This window comes from Pristis pectinata, chromosome 2 (assembly GCF_009764475.1).
Source record: "Pristis pectinata isolate sPriPec2 chromosome 2, sPriPec2.1.pri, whole genome shotgun sequence".
NCBI lineage: Eukaryota > Metazoa > Chordata > Chondrichthyes > Rhinopristiformes > Pristidae > Pristis > Pristis pectinata.
Window position 1 is genome coordinate 96,474,195 of NC_067406.1, and position 22,209 is coordinate 96,496,403.

The window sequence follows — 22,209 nt, forward strand, 5'->3', positions numbered from 1 at the left end:
CTCCCTCTGTTCTTAATTGGGGTTCTATTTTCACATGTTCAGCTACTCCTCCTGCTTGCTCAACTCTGGGAGGCTGGGCTTGGGGTATTTGCTCTGCACCATGGGGTGCTTGTGCTGGTGCCGGCAGTGCTGGAGCTTGATGAACTTGAGGTCCCTGGGGGGCATATGGAGGTGGTCTCACCCATAAGGAATCTTCCAATTCCTCATCCTCATCATTCTGCAAGAATAGGGTCGCCATGCCTGACAGTGGGTCCCCAGGGTCATTATCAGTCTTATTGTTTTTGGCCATTTTATTAATCAATTGGTGCTGCGCCTGAGCTTTGTTATCTCTAAGCTGCTTGCTTGTCATACCATTCACACTCAGCCTTTAACAGTCTTTGGGTGCATCCTCCTTAGTACATAACTCGCTCTCCAACTACTCCATTGTCTTCTGCCACTCTTTTAAACCTTGCTCTTTCCATTCCTTAAGTCGTTTTATCCACTTTTCCCCTACATTTCTTGCCCATAGTGATTGTTGTGCCTTCTCTAAAGCTTTCACTGACCATGTACCACTGATCGGCCACTCTTCATTACCTAATTTTTTTTGTTAAAGCTGCTGACAGTTGTCGATACAGCTTTTGATGTTCTGGGTGCAAATAACACACTTGTTGCACTGGGATGCCCCCATTACTTTTATCTAGGCTCTGTCCCATTTCTGTTATGTCTGAATCACAATTTATCCTGGTCTTACTGCCTCAGATCGAATTACAATTTGTCCCAGACTGTTTGCAAACAAACTCTGTAATACTAATTTAGTTTTCTGAACAAACTTATTTATACCAAATGAACTTTAAGTACTTATTTTTATACCATACGACTATTTCTTAAAAATAATACATGTGAATCTTTGTTCTCTGCTGGTTCTTTTTTGGTCTTGGCAGGGAACCAGATCTACCTTTGAGGGACCACAGTGTTCCCAGAGGTCAATGTAGGAGTCGGGCACAAGGGGTCTGAAGGCACCTTTATTTCTCCCGTTGACCTTCCGAACGCCACCTGTCACTTAGTCCAGTGTCCAGGTATCCCAGTGAGATCCTACCGACTATGCCAATGTGAAGGTCGACCCGCACTGTAATAAATCAGACAACAGCAGAATCAAAGAATATATGATTAATGCTTTATTAGTTTAACACTAGTGGGATTGAGGGATACAGAGAATGAATAAACAGTGTAATCCAAGCTCTGTACTGATCCTACCCTGGTCAGACTCCACTTGGAGTACTGTGCTCAGTTCTGGTCACCTCACTACAGGAGGGATGTGGAAGCTGTAGAAAGGGTGCAGGGGAGATTTAAAAGGATGCTGCCTGGAATGCAGAGCATGCCTTATGAAAGCAGACTGAGGGAACTTGGCCTTTTCTCCTTGGAGCAACGGAGGATGGTTGGGGGGGGGGGGGGGGGGGGACCTGATGGAGGTATACAAGATGATGAGAGGTATTGATCAGGTAGATAGTCAGAGGCTTTTCCCCAGGGCTGAAATGGTGACCACAGGAGGACATAGGTTTAAGGTGCTGGGGAGTAGGTACAGAGGAGATGTCAGGGGTGGGTTTTTTTTTACTCAGTGGTGAGTGCATGGAATGGGCTGCTGGCAGCGGTGGTGGAGGCAGATATGATAGGGTCTTTTAAGAGACTGTTGGATAGGTACATGGAGCTGAGAAAAATAGAGGGCTATGGGTAAGCCTAGTAATTTCTCAGGTAGGGACATGTTTGGCACAGCTTTGTGGGCTGAAGGGCCTGAATTGTGCTGTAGATTTTCTATGTTTCTACTCTGAGGTCTGTGGTCAGTGTCCCTACTCTTATACCCACTTCGTGAGAATCCTTCGTGGGAAGTTGCACTTACTAAGGCAGTTGCTTACAGAAGCTTTTGCCAAATCAAGGTATGTCAAAAAAAAATTTTTCTTTCTCACCTGCACCTGGACATTTTTACAGCCATAACTGTAGTCACCCCATGGTTGAGGCATTATCACACAGTGGGAAGAATAGCTGCACACCATAAAGCCTTACTTTGCCAGTCATTAACCCTTGCATTCCCAGTTACCTTTTTACACTCCTCTCTTTCCTCCATCTCTATCCTGCCTATAGCACCTTTACCCTGGTACATTTAGCTGTCAGTCCTGTCCCTCCTTCAGCTGCTTCTGTAATGGCAAAAATATCCCAGTCCCACATATCTATCCATGCCCTGAGTTCATTTGCCTTGTCTGTCAGGCCTCTTGCTTTGAAATAAATGCACTTTAACTCAGCCCGTGCCTGTCTTGTCTACTGAACTTGCTATGGTTGACTTCTGTGTCCACTTCCAGCCTCTCATTTGCCTCTCTACTGCTTTCGATCCCACCCTCCTACTAATCTAGTTTAAATCCTCATGACACTAGCAACTCTGTCCGTCAGGGTGTGGATCTCCCTCCAGTTCAGATGCAACGTATCACTCTTGCCCCAGAAATGTTAAAACACTTTGGTTTTTTAAAAGTAAGAACATAATTGAAAACATCATTCTAACTTATAGGGAAGTGTCTGATCCGGTTATTTTCGAACCCACAGGTTCTTTCAGGAGTCCAGGAATGAGACGAAACAACTTGGTGCTTCACAAAGTTTTATTGGAAAGTTTAATACAAAGAAACAGTCACAGAGCACATGGCACTGGCTTTGATGAGCCGAGACAAAGGGAACAAAAAGCTCAGGCCAGGGGAGAGGAAGAACAAGAGAGTGATTAACAAAAAGTGATACCTTTTATACCTGAGATAAGAGGTACTCCTTAGCTAACAGTAGTCCAATCAGGAAACCTATTAGATACTTGTGGCCAAACCAACCAATGAAAAAGCCAAATTCACCTGATAGATGCACCAATAAGCTAGTAAGTGGCCATTCCTTGTGCAGCCACTGGAGATGTATTAAACACTATACATGTTAAAAACTAATTAAAACAGTCAAATCTGACAATCTCCCCTTTGATTCTAAATCACCTATTTACAGTTATTTCATCTGGAAATTCGGAGGCAGAAAAGACTTAAAAATATGGACAAGGATATACTCATGTCCTTCAAAGCATTTGTAGCCCAATGTCATGGTTAGGCAGATCAGTGGATGCACTTGCACAAGTTTGAATAATTCTACTAATGATTGCCTTTAAACAAGTAATATGGATGTAGATTGTTATAAGACATATCAGAATGAACATTATGACTCTTATTAATGAGTAACCCCAGGTTCCAAGACTTAAATGAATCCAACCAAAAAATCCCATCCATCAGACTGATTATTTTAGTTATTTCCCTACAAATGTGATCAGCTAAATTAGTTGTGTCTTTGGATTTCAGGTATGTAAGTACAACACTCCTTACCTATGACTGCACATGTTTTTCCACCCCCCCCCCCCCCCCCACTAAAAGGAGATCTAATGCCATACGATTTTGAAGAACCATCTTGTACGTGGCAACCACTTCTGTTGTTACCTTTCCCAATGCTTCAGCAGTGTCATTGCTTACTTTTTCTAAGGCTGCAGCAACATTTTAATCTCCCTTATGCTCCTTGCAATGCCATAAAATGGATGCAAACTGATCTCCCTCTGAAATGTCTCATTTACTTTAGACTCAGGAGGTAAAGTGTGTCATGGCAGGAGAAACATACCCTAAATAGCAAGATCCTAACCAATTACATGGGAGAGATGTGCAGGCTCCATTTCCGCACATAAAATGTTATTGTTCCATAAGCTTAGACCATTTCTTATTGCTTTGCAGGAGCTGCATTGGATTGTAGTATTTCCCTGATTGTCAATAAAGATGCTAGAATCATTACCCCATTTAGGACAGTGTAAGGCATTATGGCATGAACTATGCCCTACTGGAATGGTACCTTCTGAACTCAAGCAAAAGGTAGCTTTTATAGTAAACACATGAAAAGATTTAGTGACTTTGTCATGAACACTGGATGCAGCTGTATCCCAGGATAAGACATGACTAGGGTCAGATGTAATGTTCCTGAAATCATGCTGGTTAGTTTTACATAAATGATCCAATTTAAAACTTTGTGGGAAGCATAATTGTTGTATATTTATGTATCCCTTGAGAATAATGAATCGTAGGCATAATGTCTACCTCGCCATTGCTGGGATGCTTAATAAAGAGCACATGCTTGCTCTGGATCTGCAGGAATGTCTAGCATTGGTGAATACTTAAGTATGTGGTATATATTGACACACCCAACAGCTAGAGTCATTAACAGCACCAGCAAATTCATGTGATACTCGCAAGTACACAGTCATTTCAACTCAGTAGAAAAAAATTGGTAAAAATATAACAACAACTAGTATTAGGATAAACTTCATAATGTCCAGTAGTTGTCAATTTGTTTGAAGTCTTCTGGCTGGTTAGTGAGGTTACTAGCACATTAAGCACAGCACTTGTTGTCTTCGTCTGGTGCCACTTTAGTCTGCTTGCAGTGGCTGGTGTGTATCCACTTGCTTTTACCTTCTACCTTGACTGCCGAATTGGTTATCAGCAGTACTTGGTAAGGGCCTTCCCACCGAGCTCCTAGTGGTTCCTTGTGTGGTTTCTTGACCAGGACCCACTCACCAGGAATCAGGGTGTGTCCTCTTTCTGATGGACTGCTCCAAGCAGCAGAAACCTGTTGGGAAGCAGACTGAACAGCTTGGGTTAATTTCACACAATAATCAACCAAACTATCTGCCATAATGTGTATATCAGCCTCTGAGATCAGGGGCTCCCAGTAGTGACATAGGTCACCCTGTTACCACTTCAAATGGACTGTTTTGTTTTCTTGTTTGGGGTTGCTCTGATACTACATAAAACCAAAGGAAGAGCAGTAGGCCATGGTATGCCTTCCTCGTGGTACTTAGTCAGCCGTCACTTGATGCTAATTCATTCTTTCAACTTGTCCTGATGACTCTGGATGATATGGACAATGAAAAGACTACAATGTTCATCAGTTGACATAATTCTTGGCAAACATTTCCAGTGAAATGTGTTCCTTGGTCTGAATCAATGTGGCATGGCAATCCCCATCTAGGAATATAGTCCTTAATCAGAGTTTTGGCTGTGTGTGTGGCAGTAGCTTTCCTTGCTGGGATGGCTTCCACCCATCTTGAAAATTTGTCCACTACTACTGGGACATCTGAATACTCTTGGCACTTTGGTAGAGTGATGTAGTCCACTTGTAGATGTAGAAATGGACCAGGTGGAGCAGGAGCACTTAGTTGAGGTAGTTTTTCTGCTGATCCAGGGTTAGTCTTCTGGCATGTCATGCATCTCTCAACTGTTTGTCGAGCTTGCATCCTGAACCTTGGATTCCACCACCTTTGGGATAACCTGTCAACCATCTTTTGCACTCCAATGTGTCTTAGGGAGTGTATATGCTGTGCCAGATAGGGAAGCAGTTCATTTGGGGCCACTAATCTATGACTAGTGCCATACCTCCATACTCCATCGTCGTTTAACAACCCACCATTTTCCATCCAGTACCACTTCTCTTGGTCTGAGTATTGATTTTGCATCTCTCAAATATCTTGTATTTTCATCTGTGATACAGAGTTGAACTTTGTTTTCATAATTTCCATTATCAGGTTTTCTTCTATTTTCTTTGTTCTTTCCCTTGCTGCCCTTTTTGCAGTCTCATCTGCGTATGTGTTTCCACAGCTTTCCACTGTGGTCATCTTGGAGTGACCTTTGCATTTCAATACAGCAACTTCTGATGGTAGTTTTGACTTCCATCAGTTCTCGTACTAGCTGGCCATTCTTGATTGGAGTTCCCACAGCTGTAAGGAATCTTCTTTGTCTCCATAAGTTCCCAAAGTCATGGATGACTCCAAAAGCATGTTAGGAATCAGTATATATGTTAGCTGATCTTCCTTCTGCTAGCTTACAGGCTTCAATCAAAGCTTTCAGTTCTGCCTGTTGTGCAGAGGTACCAGGGGCCATACTTCCTGAGGCCATCACTTCATTTTCTGTGACACCAGCCCAACCAGCCACATGAATTCCTCCTTCAATGATTGAGGAGCCAGTGTACAGAATTAGATCTGGGTTCAGTAAAGGCACTTATGGTAATTTGCATCTTCATGGCATGTTATTGTTCTGGCACAGTCATGATCATCTTGGTCTTCCATGTCCACTGGCAGCAGTGTAGCTGGGTTTGCTGGACTTGCTCATTGAATGATGATATTAGGTGCCTGAGGAACAGTGGACCACTTGGACCATCGAGCAGCTGTCACTTGAGGCCCTGTTCATGGTCAGTAGAGTATGCACTGAATGCAGACATCGAACACTTATAAAGTCTGATTCAGCACAATGTTAGAGACAGTCATAACTGTCAAGTAGGTTGCCTGCACTGTTCGTAGACATGAACCCCATCCTAGTGCTACATTGTCCAATTTGGCAGATTACTAACCAACAGGACACTGTTGGTCTCCATTTTCTTGAGTTAAAACTGCTGTCATGTAGCCATGCCTCTCGTTGACATGCAGGGTAGATGGTCTTCCTGTGTCAGGGATTCCTAGTGCAGGTGCAGTACTTAATATCTCCTGTTAAAGTTTGGAAAAGCTCCTGTCTGTTCTTAAGAGCCACAGGGTCATTGGAATGCTTGCTGCCTTTCAGCAGACTAGTGATTTCTGCATGTAATTCTACCCATGCTCTGTTGTAGTTGTATAAACCCAGAAATGATTGAAGTTGCTGGACCGTTGTAGGTGGTTTTGCTGATGTAACTGCTTTTGCACGATCTTCAGTGATTTCTCGTTTACCTTAATTTTCTGTCGCAGGTAAATCACTTCCTCTTGTTGTAGTTGTGCCTTGTTCAAGTTTGCTTTGTCCTTTGGAGGCTAGGTAATCGAGCAGATAAAGTAAATCGCGTTCATGCTGGTCTGCAGACTCAGAGGCAATCAAGATATCCACATATTTGATAATTGAGTCGGTGCCTGGAAAACCTCTTGGGTGTTGTCTCAAGGCCATGTGGTAGACAGGACTATTGTGAAATCCTTGTGGTAGCCTGGTCCACTGATATTGTTGACCATCAACTGTAAAAGCCAACCACTGCTGGCATTCAGGCACCAGTGGTACTGACCAGAAACCATTGGCCATATCAGTAACTGTGAACCACTTATGTGACGGGTTCAGGGTGTTGAAGATAGTTGATGGATCTGCCACCAGAGAGGTTAACTTGTCTGTAGTCCACTGTCAGTCTCCAAGTGCCATTTGCCTTCTTAACAGGCCAGACTGGACTGTTTGGACTGTGTATTGACAAGAATCCCTCACTCCTCCAGCTGATTGACAATAGGTATTATGCCTTCTACGGATGTTCTGCTTAGAGGGTATTGCTTGGTACTCAGCAGCATCCTCCCAGTTAACTTAACAGGGCCCATTTCCAGCAGGCCAGTCATTTTTGTCTAGTGACCATATGGGATGACTGGTTAATTTGGATTTTTCCAACCGCATGAGATTCCAAATAATTTAACCCTCCGTGAATTTCAGCGTGGAGTTTAAAGTCAATAGGACATCCATTCCAAGAGGCTGTGAGATGTCTCCCACCCAGAATTGTATTTCTCTTAGGTAAAGACCAAATTGTACTTTAACTGGTCTGCTTTTGATTAGTTCAATTCTGTCCTCTAGCACCATATGTATATTTATGGATGTCAGTCAATGGCATTTTGCATTTTTGGACAATAGCCTTGGTTATGCATGTTAGTTCCATTCCTGTATCCAGCAAGAATTCAACTCGTTCATTGCCAATTAGTAGGTTAACATACAAGCAGTCTGTTCTTTGCTCTATCAAGGCAAACAAGGACTGCAGGGAAGGGCCTAGTCACTTTCGCGACCTTGCCCACACGTCCACTGTGTCCGAAGTTGTACTTCGAAGCTGCCCTGTTCTTTGTGAGGCTGTGGTTGGAATTGTTGTTGTTGTGGAGGCTGTATATGTCAACACTTTTTTTTGCACTGTTCCTTCTTACCACAGAACTGACATCTCATTTTATTACCTTGTGGTCGTGGTCCAGACCAATATCGCAGTGCATTTGCAGTCCCACTTGTCCTGTTGGTTAGCAGGTGTGGACAGTTGGTTTATCTGTACCAATCTTATTTGGACTTTGATATCTCGCTCCACTTGTTTGGCAGCTTGCATCAGGTCACTGTAGGAAATGGCAGCTTCACTCCAATTTGCTTTTGTTAGCCTCACCATTTTGGCAACATCTGCCTTCAAGCCATCCATGAATGCTGACTTCAGGGGGTCATACTTGATTTCCTCTATATTATCTTCAGTTATTCCTTGAAATCCTGAATAATTGATCCAAACCGTCCTATACCAGTCTTCATATTCAGAGACATCCTCTGAAGCCTTTTGTTTGCAATCGACCACTTTCCTCCAATCAATCTATGTTGGGGCCTGTTCTTTCAGCCATCTCTTAATTGCATTCCAACCACCTCTTAGGTCCTGTCTGTCATCTCCCATGCTGTCACCAATTCTCTCACTCAACTGCCTGTTTGCTGAGAAGACAACATAGTGGCCAAAATTTGGAGGTCATCATATGGATGCAGTTGGTATGTTCTTGATTCGTTGAAGTTCAGTCGAAGTTCTTAATTTTCCTTTTTTTAGGATGTGGAACTTCTCTGGACCACTTATCAATTTTTTTTTCTGGATCCAGTGGTTGATGGTAAACCTCTTGTCTCCTTTCATAATCTCCATTCTCATTCTTGCCTGCTTTGATTGCCTTTGTTCTTATTGGGGCAAGTTGTGACATGGCTGCCAGGCCAGTTCTCTCATTGTTGTCATCATCACTTGAGTCACCAGAGGTTTCTGTTGAGTCAGTGTTCTATCCATCCTGCAGTACCGTAGATTTCCAAAGGTGGCGCTGTTCCTTGGGTCTGTTTGCCATGTGCTGCAATTCTCCAGAGTCCCAAAGGTGGTGCTGTTCCTGGGGTCTGCTCAATGCTGTGCCCCTGGAAGGACCGCCCACTGAAAGTCCTGACTGTATTGGAGCTGATTCAGTCTGCCCTGGAGTTCCCCACATTTTGCATTAAGCTGGTTACATTTATTGCTTTATTTTCTCACTTGTTCAGTTAATGCAGAAAGTTGTTCTTTGAACTTTTTACTCTATCATACTGTTCCTTCAGCATGTTACACATTTCTTTCTTTTTCCCCAGTTGCTTGGTTAATTTATTTGCTTGCTCAGTCAATTCACTATGTGCTCACTTTAGTTCACAGGTTTGGCTTCTTAGCTTAGCACTCTCTCAATCTTTTTTAGTTTCCAAATTAATACAGATTAATATATCGATGTTTATACATGTAATACAAAGATCAAGAGAACAATCATGTCATGGATAATCATAAAGAACAAAAGTATATAAAAATCTGTAGATCCAACATCTGTTAGTGAATGAATATTAATGTAAAAGAAAAATATAAAATGAGAAAATCCCCAAAACAGTAAGAAAAATTATGAACAGTATATCAAACCAAACTAAGTTAAGTTTTTAAAAAAAACAAAAACGGGACTAAAATTTCTCAATAGAAACAGTGTAGCGGTTGCTACCACGGAATAAAACAAGACTCTACTCGGAGGATTGCCAAACAGAACTGGTTTATTTTCCCGCCTTGCGCGGGCCCTTTAAGGGAGAATGTTCCCGCCCAAAACAACCGGTAATGACGTAAGTCCTACATCATCAGGACTTTCCCGCGCGCGGGTTCTCCCTGTCGCTCAGAAAGACGAGGCCCGCCGCCATCTTGGGCCTCGTCGCTCCGATGCCGAGCGACCCGACTGCCGAGCCGGTTCGCCCGACTAGACGGTGAGTCGCCACAACAGCAATATTATGTTGTCAACTCTGTTCCTCTAAATTGAAAGGTTATTATAAGGAGATCTATATCATGTGAAAATATTGAATAAATGGACTCCAAACCTCCTCAAATTTAAGCGAAGGATCAACAGTACCACTCCTAATTTTTTCCAAGTTTAAACATGATATAGTTTGAGAGAACCATTGAATAGTAGGGGGTATTGGATCCTTCCATTTAAGCAAAATGGATCATTTGGCCATTAATGTAACAAAGTTAGCAGAGGCAGATAGATGGCCAGCTTAGCACACTCACTCTCAGATGCAGTGATTTGGCTTTTTAGCTCGGCACGCTCACGCTTTCTTAGCTCTGTTAATACTGCAATAGTCCAGCCAGTTTTTGCCTTTCCCGACCACATTTTCTGAATCCTTTTCATGGTTTGTTTCTTAACTCCAGCCATCGTTTTAGTTCAATCTCAATGAATACTCTTCACTTAGATGTTAATCACAGTTATCAAGAGTTTCAATCCAAAATATTTCAAATAGTAAGGTAAAATACAGTTTCCTTCTCACTCTTAAACTTCCTTCAGATGGTGTACTGAAGCAGAATCAGATGATTTTCCCCAACAAGTCAGAAATGGAAGATACTCAAATTGTTTTTCATAACCATCCTTTGCCAACTACACCAAAATTGTTGGATCCGGTTATTTTTGAATCCACAAGTTCTTTCAGGAGTCCAGGAATGAGTTGAAACAACTTGGTGCTTCACAAAGTTTTATTGGAAAGTTTAAAAACAAAGAAACAGTCACAGAGCACATGGCACTGTCTTTGATGAGCCGAGACAAAGGGAACAAAAGAAAGCTCCAGCCAGGGGAGAGGAAGAGCAAGAGAGAGATGAACAAAGTGACACCTTTTATACCTGAGATAAGAGATGCTCCTTAGCTAACAATAGTCCAATCAGGAAACCTATTAGATACTTGTGGCCTATTAGGTACTTGTGGCCAACCAATGAAAAAAACACATTCACCTGATGGATGAACCAATAAGCTATTAAGTGGCCATTCCTTGTGCAGCCACTGGAGGTGTATTTAAACACTATACATGTTTAAAGACTAATTAAAACAGTCAAATCCAACAGGAGCTTACCTTTTGCCTTCCAATCCACAGTCATACAATCCTCATTGAAGTTGGTGAGGCCTTGCATCTAATACCAAGGTCTACCAACACAGGATTCGAAGTGCTTCAGTTGCATAAGTTGGGGAATTTCAAAAAAAAAACATGGAATCCAGCAGTGGAATGAAATGACAGATGTGGTGTTCTGAATCTGCCATTTAAGTCCAGGACTTGTGTTTAACAGCACATGCAAAAATACCAGATTAACTGCTGTTTAAATGGCTAAAAACCACTAGTCCCATTCAGAAACAGTTAATAGAAGCCAATGAGTTTTGGCTCAATAAATTACAGCAGGTAAACTAATTAAAAAGACTTGGTATCAAGGGAATGTTATCCATGACCAATTATATTTTATGAAATAAAGAAGACAGGGCATGAGTTTGTTATAACAGCTCCATGTTGGGCCTGCAGAGACAGGTGAGCTCCCTAGCAACTACATCTATGGTAAATATCTGTAAGTTGAGGAACTTTGGCTTAAGTTTTTGAGCTAAGTCTGATTTCTAGATGTTGTGATGTATCTGGCAAGAGGCAAGTTACAGGAGGCAGTCACAGCCCTTCAGTTAGTAGCCTAAATGTCGACAACAGTCAGGGGCACTAGGATGTGAGTGGTGTGGGATGTTGTGATATAGAAACCTTGGGTTTTGGCTTTGTCCAACAGGTAGAAGATGCTTGGTGCTATGGCACATGTGATCAAAGAATATAGAGAAGATGGCCAACTGACCAGAAAGGTGGCAAAAAAAGTTGTTCATGTTTGCAAAAACAGAGTGTTCCAAGGCCATTTCAATTCCATTTCCCATTCCTACGATGACCTGTCCATCTTCTGCACTGCCAGTGTGAGGCCCAATGCAAATTAGAGGAACAGCACCTTGTATTCTGCCTGGCTATGAACCCATTGGTACAAACATTGAATTTTCCAATTTCAGGTAACCCTCCCCACCCCCCTCTCCCTGATCCTCCTCCAAGTCCTCCCATTTGTCACCTTTCCCATATTTTTCTTATTCCTCCAACCCCCTGCCTCCCCCTCCAACTGCCCTTCATAATGGTTCCCATGATCACCTTCCTTGTTCACATTCCAACACTAGTAGCCTTTGTTTCTGCTTATTACCCTCCAGCAGCTGTCTCTGCCTTCACCTCCCCCACCACCCTCCTTACTGACACCATCTTTCTTTTATCTGCCTCCATTTGCCTCTGTCTCCCAACTCCACCCCTCCTGCTCTCCTACTTGGCTCAACCTGCCTATCATACTTCACCTCCCACACCCCAGAGTCCACCCATCACCTTCATCTGTGTCTCACCACTCCTGTTCCCCTCCTTTTTATACTGGCTATCTCCCCTCTTAGTCCTTAGTCCTGATGCAGGGCTTCAACCTGAATTGTTAACAATTCTATTCTTTCCACCACACCACCCCCCCCCCCCCCCCCCCCCCCCCCGCCCCACGTAGATGCTGCTGAGCTCCTCCAGCAGATTGATTGTTTGCCCTATGGCTTTGTTGCTTACCTGCTACCAGAGAGAAATTGCAGAGTCAGAGAGTCATTGAGTAATACAGCATGGGAACAGGCATTCAGCCCAACTTGTCCATGCCGACCATGGTGCCCACCATGCTAGTCCCATTTGCCTGTGTTTGGCCCATATCCCTCAAAGCCCCTTGTATCCATGTATGTACCCAAATATCTTTTGAATATTGTTATTGTACCTGCCTCAACCACTTTCTCTGTCAGCTTATCCCTTGTATATGCATGATGAAGTTGCCCTTCAGGTCCCTTTTTAAATCTTTTGCCTCCTCACCTTAAACCTATGCCCTCTAATTTTTAGTTCCCCTTCCCTGGGGGGGAAAAGGTGATGTATGTTCTCCCTATCTATGCCTGTCATGATTTTATACACCTCTATAAGGTCACCCCTCAATCTGCTATGCTCCAAGGAATAAAATCCCTAGCCTGGCAAATCTCTCCCTTAAACTCGGGCCCTCTAGTCCTGCAGCATCCTCAGATCTTCTGTGTACTCTTTCCAGTTGAATAATGTCTTTCCTATAACAGGGTGATCAAAACTGTATGTAATACTCCAAGTGCGGTCTCATGAACATCTTGTACAACAGCACTGGAATTGTGAGTGCTGTAACATAGCATCCCAACCCCTGTAATCAGTGCCCTGACTGATGAAGGCCACTGTGCCAAATGCTGCCTTCATCACCCTGTCGACCTGTGCTGCTTTCAAGGAACAATGTACTTGTACTCTTGGGTCCCTCTGTTCTACAACACTCCAAAGGGCCTGTGAAAATCCTACCCTGGTTTGACTTTCCAAAATCCAATACTTCATACTTATCCAAATTGCCGTTTGCCAATCCTCAGCCCACTTGCCTAGCTCATCAAGATCACCCTGTAATTTTTGATAACCACCTTCACTGTCTACAATACCACCTAATTTGTATTCAGGGGCTGAGAGGAACTTCGAATGGGAAGGGATAGATCCAGTTGTCATGGTCAATGAAATAACAAAAGCATTGCTGAAATGAAACCTAAAGTTCTATAGAGAGAGTATGAGGAGTCAGAGTCTAACTTGGCAATTAAAACTGCAAAGATTATGCTCATTGGAGCACCATGCAAATTGGCATAAGATGAGGCAGATCAGAGAATTGAAAAATGTAGGTCACAGGACAGCATGGGGACCAAACAGTTTTGACAAGTGGAACACCAGGACCAGTACTGATAAAGATGTTCTATTGGGACAGGTTTCACTTGAATCATCCTGGGACAACTAACACAACAAATCTAATAACTACAGATTAAGATAAGACTTAAAATTAAGTAATGATGTAGATTAAACTTGTGGATGAATCGAAATTCGAAGAGAGGGGGCATGTCATGGAGTTGTAGGACACAGAAACAGGCACTTCAACCCACCCTGTCCATGCTGACGCTTTTGCCTGTATTGTGTATGCATCCTTTTATGCCTTGCCCATTTGTTCTTGTCAAAATGCCTCTTAAAAGTAGTGCAGGCATCTGATTCCACCACTTCCTCTGGCAGTGTGTTTCAGATATCAATTACTCTACTTTTTTTTAAAAGAAATCCCCTCAGTTCCCTTTCAAAACACCTTCTCACCCAAACCTATATCCTTGTTTTTGATACCCCCACCAGATGGAGCACAGTGGGTAATGAAAAACAAAATGTAATGGGAAGAGACAAAATATTTAACAGAAGTAATGCAGCAATGAGTTGGGGAAAAATGGTAGCAAGTCATAACTGAAGGCACTTTATCTGAATGTGTAAAGCATTTGTAATAAATTAGGGGCACAACCATTAAAGCAGATATGGTTATAAGGGGACTAAGGCTGGGAATTGAATATTGGAAGGTACTCTGTTGCAGAAATGGGCAGAATGGAAAAGAAGGGAGTGGAGGTGGCTAGCTCTGATAATAAAGGATGATATGAAGAAAGGATCTTAGCTTGGAAGATTAGGGAATAGAATCAGTTTGGGTGGAGTTAAGATATAACAACAGTCCCATTTGACTGTTTGGCCTATCCATCCAAACCTTTCCTATCCACATACCTGTCCAAGTGCCTTTTAAATGCTGTTAATGTACCTGACTCACCCACTTCCTCTTGCAGCTTATTCCAGAAACTGAATACCCTCTGGGTGGAAAAAGTTGCTCCTCAGGTTCCTATTAAATTCCTTCTCCCTCACCTTAAACCTATGCTCTCTAGTTCTTGATTTCCCAACCCCAGGAAAAAGACTATGAGCATTGACCCTATCTATGCCCTCCATGATTTTGTATACCTTTTATAAGATCATCCCTCTGTCTCCTATGTCCAATGAGGAAAAAGTCACAACCTGCTCAACTCAATCATTGGCATCCTGGCAATGTACTCAAATCTCCTTTGCACCCTTTCTAGCTTTCCTATAGCAGAGTTACCAAAACTGAACTCAATATTCCAAATGTGGCCTCACCAATGTCTTGTACAGCTGCAACATAACATCTCAACTTCTATACTCAGTGCCCTGAATGATGAAGGGCAGAGTGTCAAAAGCTGCCTTCACGCCACTTTCGGGGAACTATGGACTTGTACCCCTAGATCCCTCTGTTCTATAGCATTCCCTCGGACCCTACCATTCACTGTGAATGTCCTACCCTTGTTCGTCTTCCCAAAATACACCTCACACATCCGAATTGAACTCCATTTGCCATTCCTAGGCCCACTTACCCAGCTCTTTAGATCCCTTTGTAAATTCTGATACCACCTTCACTGTCTACAACACCTATTTTAGTGTCACCTGCAAACTTACTAATCATGCCTTTGTACATTTTCATTGAAATCATTGATATAGCTGACCTAGGAATGGGCCTAGCACCGATCCCTGGGAACACCACTAGTCATGGGCCTCCAGTCCAAAAAAAAAAACAACCTTCCACCATCACACTCTGCTTCCTACCATCATAGTCATTGTGTATCCAACTAGCTATCTCTCCCTGGATTCTCTGCAAACTAACTTTCCATAGCAGCCTATCATGTGGAACTTTATCAAAGGTCTTGCTGAAGTCAATATAGACTACGTCTTCTGACCTGCCCTCATTGACCTTTTTGGTTACTTCACAAATTTGATTGAGTTTTTTTGAAATGATCTCCCATATACAAAGCCATGCTGACTATCCCTAATCAACCCATCTTTCCATGTATATTTATTCCCTCAGGATGTAGGCAAATTAATCTACAAAGGGACATGGACAGCTTGTGTGAATGGATCAAAGCATGGAAATAAAGAGTAATAAGGAGGAATGTGATATTAAAAAGTGGAGTACTATTAAATGTTGTATTGGACAAATCTATCCATCTCATCTTTAAGTGAACTTGAAGACTACTTGTTAAAGTCTGTGACCTTGTGCAGGAAACAACTACTTGCTACACACGAATACCAACTTAAATGCAAATGTTAGCCTTTTGAAAACGTGCTGGAATACAAGAGTAATCAGGTCTTAGTACAATTGCACAGGGGTTTCTATAAGACCACATCTAGAATATTGGATCCAGTTTTAGTTTGCTTAATAAAGGAAAGATAAATATTCTTGGAGATGGTACTCTCTGGAGTTTAGAAGAATGAGAAGGGGTTCAGTTGAAATGCAAGATTGAGGGGGCTTAAGATGGTAGATGGTCTGAAGAGGATTTCCCAAGTGAGGAGAATAGAAGGGGCATGGTCTCCATATTAGAGGTCAATCACCTTGTCTAAAAGATAAGTAATTTCTTCTGAGGGTTGTGAATCTTTGGAATTTGCTATTCCAGATTTGTCATTAAGGCTAAGAAAGGTAGATTTTTGAACCATGGGAATCAACATGGGGATCAAGCTGGAAAGTCCAGTTGACCTTATTGAAAAGTGGGCCAGATTTAAAGGACAATGTTGGTGACCCTTGCTCCTGTTTTTTCTGTACTTGTATGTTCTAAGTTGGAGATTCCTTTCTTCACTACTCTTTGATCCTTGTGAATCACCGATTTGGGAAGTATTCTTTATTGTGGCCAAAAACCTAACAAGAAAAAGGGGCCACATTTTTCAGAGGAACTACTGGCTTAGCTCCCAGTCCCAGCTCCTCCTCCTCCTCCCCATCAATGACCTAACTCGTTGGCTATGATGGTGTTCTAAGAAAGCAACATAGGATCATGGTCATCGAATTGTACAGCACAGAAACGGGACTTTCAGAGAACAAACCAAATGGCTGTTGGTTTGTTGTCTTCATTCAAATTGATCTGAATCTATTGCTATCTAACAGGCCCTATTTGTGGTTAATAGCTACATGGAAAAAGCTTCATTTTAACTTGTGATCTTGGTCTTGTATTTTATGCTTGAAGTCAAAAGTTGAGAATGGAACGTCATCTACAATAGAATGCTTGATTTATGCAAGTGAGAATGCGAAAGGCTATTAAGTAAATTCACGTATAAGGTAATAGTAATTCGATTATAACCATTAAGCTCTTCAGATAATATAACCTGGTAATATTTGGAGGATAATCCTTTTCATCAGAAAATTTCATCAATTTGCTCTCAATCCCAATGGCATTACGTAGTGACTTGTCAGTTATTTGTTGCACCATTTGTTTAAATGGATGTAATAAAGCTCTAATAATCTGCTATCTGACTATTTGGGAATCCCAATGGCGTGGCATCTGGCTTGCCAGGAAACTAAGGAGAGATTAAATTGAAATGTTTTTCAACAAAAAGTTTAGTGCCTTGTCAGGGTGACTGGAAAGGTTTTTTTTATCTTTGCAGATATCAGTAACTTGTGGACATTGATTTAATTTAACTGCTAGAAGATTTGGTGTGGAATTGAGGACAAAAACATCTGATACTTCGCTTCCAAGGCCTTGTTATGACTCCACACAATTTCTCTGGCATTAAAGTAGCCTTACAATGTTAGTGTCTGATGGTTTTTGAAGAAGTAACCAAGATAATTGAGGGCAGGGTGGTGGATGTTGTCGACGTGGATTTTAGCAAGGCCTTTGACAAAGTCCCACATGGAAGGCAAATCATAATCATATTTATACAGCACTGAAACGGGCCCTTTAGCCCAACTAGTCCACGCCAACCAAGATTCCAATTTAATCTAGTCCCACTTACCTGCATTTGGCTAATATCCCTCTAAAAGGGATAGTCTGGAAGGTTAGATCACATAGGATCTTGGGACAGCTAGCTAACTAGATAGAGGATTGGCTGATGGTAGGAAGCATCAAGAAGTACCATCACTGATGTAGGAAGCTACCATAGGATGATGGTAGGGTGATAGTGAAAGGATGTTTCTTAAAATGCAGGCATGTGACTAGTGGTGTGCCACGGATCGGTCCATTGTTGTTTGTCATTTATATAATCTATTTGGATGAGGATGTATAAGGCATGTGTAGTAAGTTTGCAAGTAAATAAGTTAGTGAATTGTCAATGATACCACACCTAAAATAGGTGGTATCATAGACAACAAAGAAGGTTTATCAGGATTTACAGGAGGATCTTGATCAGCTAGGTAAGTGGGCTGAGGAATGGCAAATAGTGTCCAATTCTGATAATTGCAAGGTGTTGCACTTTGGGAAGTCAAACCAGGGTAGGACATGTACAGTGAAGGGTAAGGCCCTGGGGAGTGTTGTGGAACAGAGGGATCGAGGAGTACAAATATATAGTTCCCAAAATGTGTCACAAGTGGACAGGGTGGTGAAGAAGGTGCTTTGGCATGTTGGCCTTCAGTCAGGGTATTGAGTATAGGGGGTTCAGATGTTATGTTGCAATTGTACATGACATTGGTGAGGACATACTTGGAGTATTGTGTACAGTTTTGGTTCCCCTGTTGTAGGAAAGACAGCACTAAGCTGGAAAGAGTGCAAAGAAGATTTATGAGAAAGTTGCCAGGACTTGAGAACCTGAGTTAGAGGCTGAGCAGGCTAGGACTTTATTCCTTGAAGTGTAGGAAACTGAGGGGTGACTTTAGAGATGTATAAATCATGACGGGCATAGTCGGTGAATGCGCAGTCTTTTTTCCAGAGAATGGGAATCAAAAATATTGGGCATAGGTTTAAGGTGAGAGGGGAAAGATTAAAAAGGGACCTGAGAGGTGGCAACTTCACACAGAGGGTATATGTAACAAGCTGCCAGAGGAAGTGGTTGAAGCAGGTACAATAAACAACATTTAAATGACATTGGGACAGGTACATGGATAGGAAAAGAAAAGAGGGATATGGGCCAAGAGCAGACAAACTGGATTAGCTTAGACTGAGATCTTGGCCAGCATGGATGAACATAGAACATTACAGCACAGTACAGGCCCTTTGGCCCACTATGTTGTGCTGACATTTTATCCTGCTCTAAGATCTGTGTAACCCTTCCCTCCCATACAGTCCTCCATTTTTCTATCATTCATGTGTCTACCTAAGAGTCTCTTAAATGTCCCCAATGTATCTGTCCCCACAACCTCTGCAGGCAGTGCATTCCATGCACCCATCACTTTTTTTTGGGGGAAAAAAACAAACTTACCCCTGGTATCCCCCTTATACCTTTCTCCAATCACCTTAAAATTATGTCCCCTCGTGTTAGCCATTGTTGCACTGGGAAAAAGTCTGTCTACTTGATCTATGCCTCTTATTATCTTGTACACCTCTATCAAGTCACCTCTCACCCTCCTTTGCTCCAAAGATAAAAGCCCCAGCTCACTCAACTTACCCTCAAGACATGCTTTCCAATCCAGGTAATTCTCCTCTGCACCCTCTCTAAAGCTTCCACATCCTTCCTATAATGAGGCAACCAGAACTGAGCACAGTACTCCAAGTGTGGTCTAACCAGAGTTGTACAGAGCTGCAACATTGGTTGGGATAAGTTGGGTAATGGGCTTGTTTCCATGCTGTATTACTCTGACTCTAGTGAAAGTTGGCTGATGGAGAAGTTTAATTGTAAGGTTCATAGAACAGTGTTATCCTTGTGTAAAACCACTCTGAAACTGGTGTGTTCCATGTTCTCATGGTTGTTGGCATGTAGCCCAGTGGGTTTGGTCCAGAGTGGAATAGGGGCTGAGTTATCAGATCAAACAAAACTTGCCAAAAACTGAATTCTGTAATGGGTGCGAAGATGCTCAGAAATGGGTAAAGTGTTGCTATATTGTTGCTTAAGCCAACTTCATTTTTTCCAGTTATGCAGCACCATTTTCTTTTAGAGTTCTATGAAAGAATTTCTCAGCCAGTGTGTTTCTAAATGAGAAGTATGGTGAACAAACTAGAAAAATTATTTTTATTTCCTTCTGCTTTTTGCAAAGCTGCTTGGAGCCATTCATGCTTAAATATATTCAATCATATTTGTAGATGTGACGTGCTTTGACTGGAAAATTTGAATATTCTGATTTTTATAAAACTGGTTTGGCACTTTTAAGTGTTTCATGATAATGAAAGCAGATTAAAAATCAAAGTAGATCACAATACATTATTCATTAAAAGTTGTGGATTGACCTCCTTTCATGCGAAGAGTTCTAGAGAATTTCATGCATCTGTGTTAGAAAGCATTGAAGTATCCTATTGTTCTGAGCATATTTCTCATGTGAATTGTTTACATAGATGTTCATTAAGAGCTGCTGAAGTACATCTGACATGCTTTAGCCAAAGGAACTTCACTGATTTATTCTGAGAGTACCTCACTGATCAAATTCAATTATTTGGTGGGCATTAAATATATCTGATTGTTGATTGACATCAGAACAGCAAATCTCTTTGCAGCTGACTGCTGCATCCCTATCCCAGTATCCTTTGCATGATTTGCTGCAGTCTGTTAGCACAGCAAGAAAGATGTACCAAGTAAAAATGGTTTTGTTTTCAGACTTTTGGGTCTTTATAAGCCAGTGAAACGCTGTTTTAGAAAAGTTATTACTATAAACAGATAAGAGTCACCACTTTTCTGTTTTTTATTGTTTTTTTTTGTCCTCTTTATGTACATGGAGCATCACTGCGTGAAGAAAGATATGCCTTTGCTCTAAGAATGGCTGTATTATGGTAGGATTTGCATGACATTGAAACAAAATTCAACACAATAGCTAGAAACAAGATCTTCTGGTTATCTAATGGCTATCTAAAAGTCTATATCTGTAAGTCTTTATTGGATTATTTAATGCATGTCGTGCATTGGACTCTTCTGTGATGGATATGCATTTCTATGAGAGTGTGGGTAGGATTTATTGGTAAATAATGAATTATTGCTGGCTTCTGAATTTTACATGGGATGGGAGCCCATAGACATGAGCTTGATGTGTTTGCCTCTTTGATTTGGAAATTTATTTTTCGTTTTGTAATCTGCCTATAAAATGTTTTTTACTTTGCAACGGTCATTATTTAATTTCTCACCACATACCACTGCAGTGATGCCAGTTCCTTCTGCAAAACCTCCGTAATAACCCCTGTTAAATCCGTTCTGTCAGCAAAAGGCATTTTGGCAGACTTGAGTTAAATTCAAAATCAATTCAAATATGGAGCCAAAAGTGGATGCTTAATTCCCTATTGTTTCTAACTATTTGGCAATTTCCAGAGATTCAAAGTGAAGAATGGTCACAATAAATTATATAAAAGTACATATCCAGATATGCTTAATTTTTACACACGTAAAACTCCATTAATCAAACATGCTTGGGATGTTGGTGGTGCTGGATTAGCAGATTGTGCAGGCTTTTAGATGTTATTACAATTAATACTTCAGCTCGGTTCAATGCACTTTTGTTTGGATATTACCTAATTGAATAACACATTATTCAGGGCTTCGGTGCATTTCAAGATGGTGTGGGGAGCAGGTCCCTGGTGCATCAAATGCTGAACAATTGGGATTTCTGAATCATCGGATAGTGGATTGTAGTGGATTTCACTGTAGTGGTTTTCGTGGAAAGCATCAAATGTCTAATGTAAAAAAAAGGATACTAATGATTCCCTGACTTTAAAAAATCTCCTTTTGAAATGAGATGCTAATTATTAAATAAAAATAATGAAAAATTCGACCAATTCCAGCAAAAAGATGCAGAAGGATATTTTCCTTTTTGGTAATTTTAGTACAAAAGGAGCATGCATTGTGATCTAGTCTAAGCTTGATGAATGTAGGATAATAAAGTCTCTGATGATTAATCTGTTAAAACCATAGTCTTTGTTGTGGTAACAATATGAACTATTCTGGTTTATTGACCAGATTGGGAGTAAGTAGTGCAGAGCAGAACAGCACAGCAGAGATGATATCCATACTCAGAACATCCAAAGGGGAAATAAAGAAGTTGCACTGATATAGAGCCCATCATAACCTCGGGACATCCCAAAGTGCTTCACAGTCAGAGGTATTTATAAAATGTGGATAGTTTTGTAATGCATCCTGTTCTGTGTGTAGCAAGGTCCCAAACAGAAATGTGATAAATGGAAAATATGTATGTTTGAGGGATAAATATTGATCAGGAATTGGAAAACTCCCTGTATTTCATTTTTATTCACTTTTCAGGATTTGAACATTTCTTGAGGGACTGCATTTTCTTTCTGGTGAAGATATTCTCATAATGTTGTGGGGTCAGGAGAAAGACTTGAAGTTGGAACCAATGATGATGAATGAATGGCAATTTCTAAATTGGGATGATATGACTTTAGGGGGAACATGCAGTTGGTGGTGTTCCTTTTGCAGTTGGTTCTGTCCTTTGTGCTCATAAGGGTCATGGATTTGGAAGATGCTTTCAGAGTGGCTCAAGTGAATAAATACCATGCATTTTCTGAGTGGCACA

General features: G+C 41.5%; 1 protein-coding gene across 8 annotated transcripts in view; it reads left to right on the forward strand.

Annotated features, from left to right (window-relative positions):
• trim2a (tripartite motif containing 2a) overlaps positions 1-22,209 on the forward strand; it is a 221,913-nt gene that overhangs the window by 75,600 nt on the left and 124,104 nt on the right. Inside the window, exons 1-2 of one of the 8 annotated variants that reach the window (XM_052039421.1) lie at positions 20,249-20,461; positions 21,636-21,777. The exons of 5 other annotated variants lie outside the window; for them this stretch is intronic. The gene's annotated coding sequence lies outside the window, so the exon portion shown is untranslated. Of the gene's footprint in view, positions 1-20,248; positions 20,554-21,635; positions 21,778-22,209 lie in introns of those variants that run through there. 2 more of the 8 variants (XM_052039381.1, XM_052039401.1) reach the window with 2 other exon arrangements.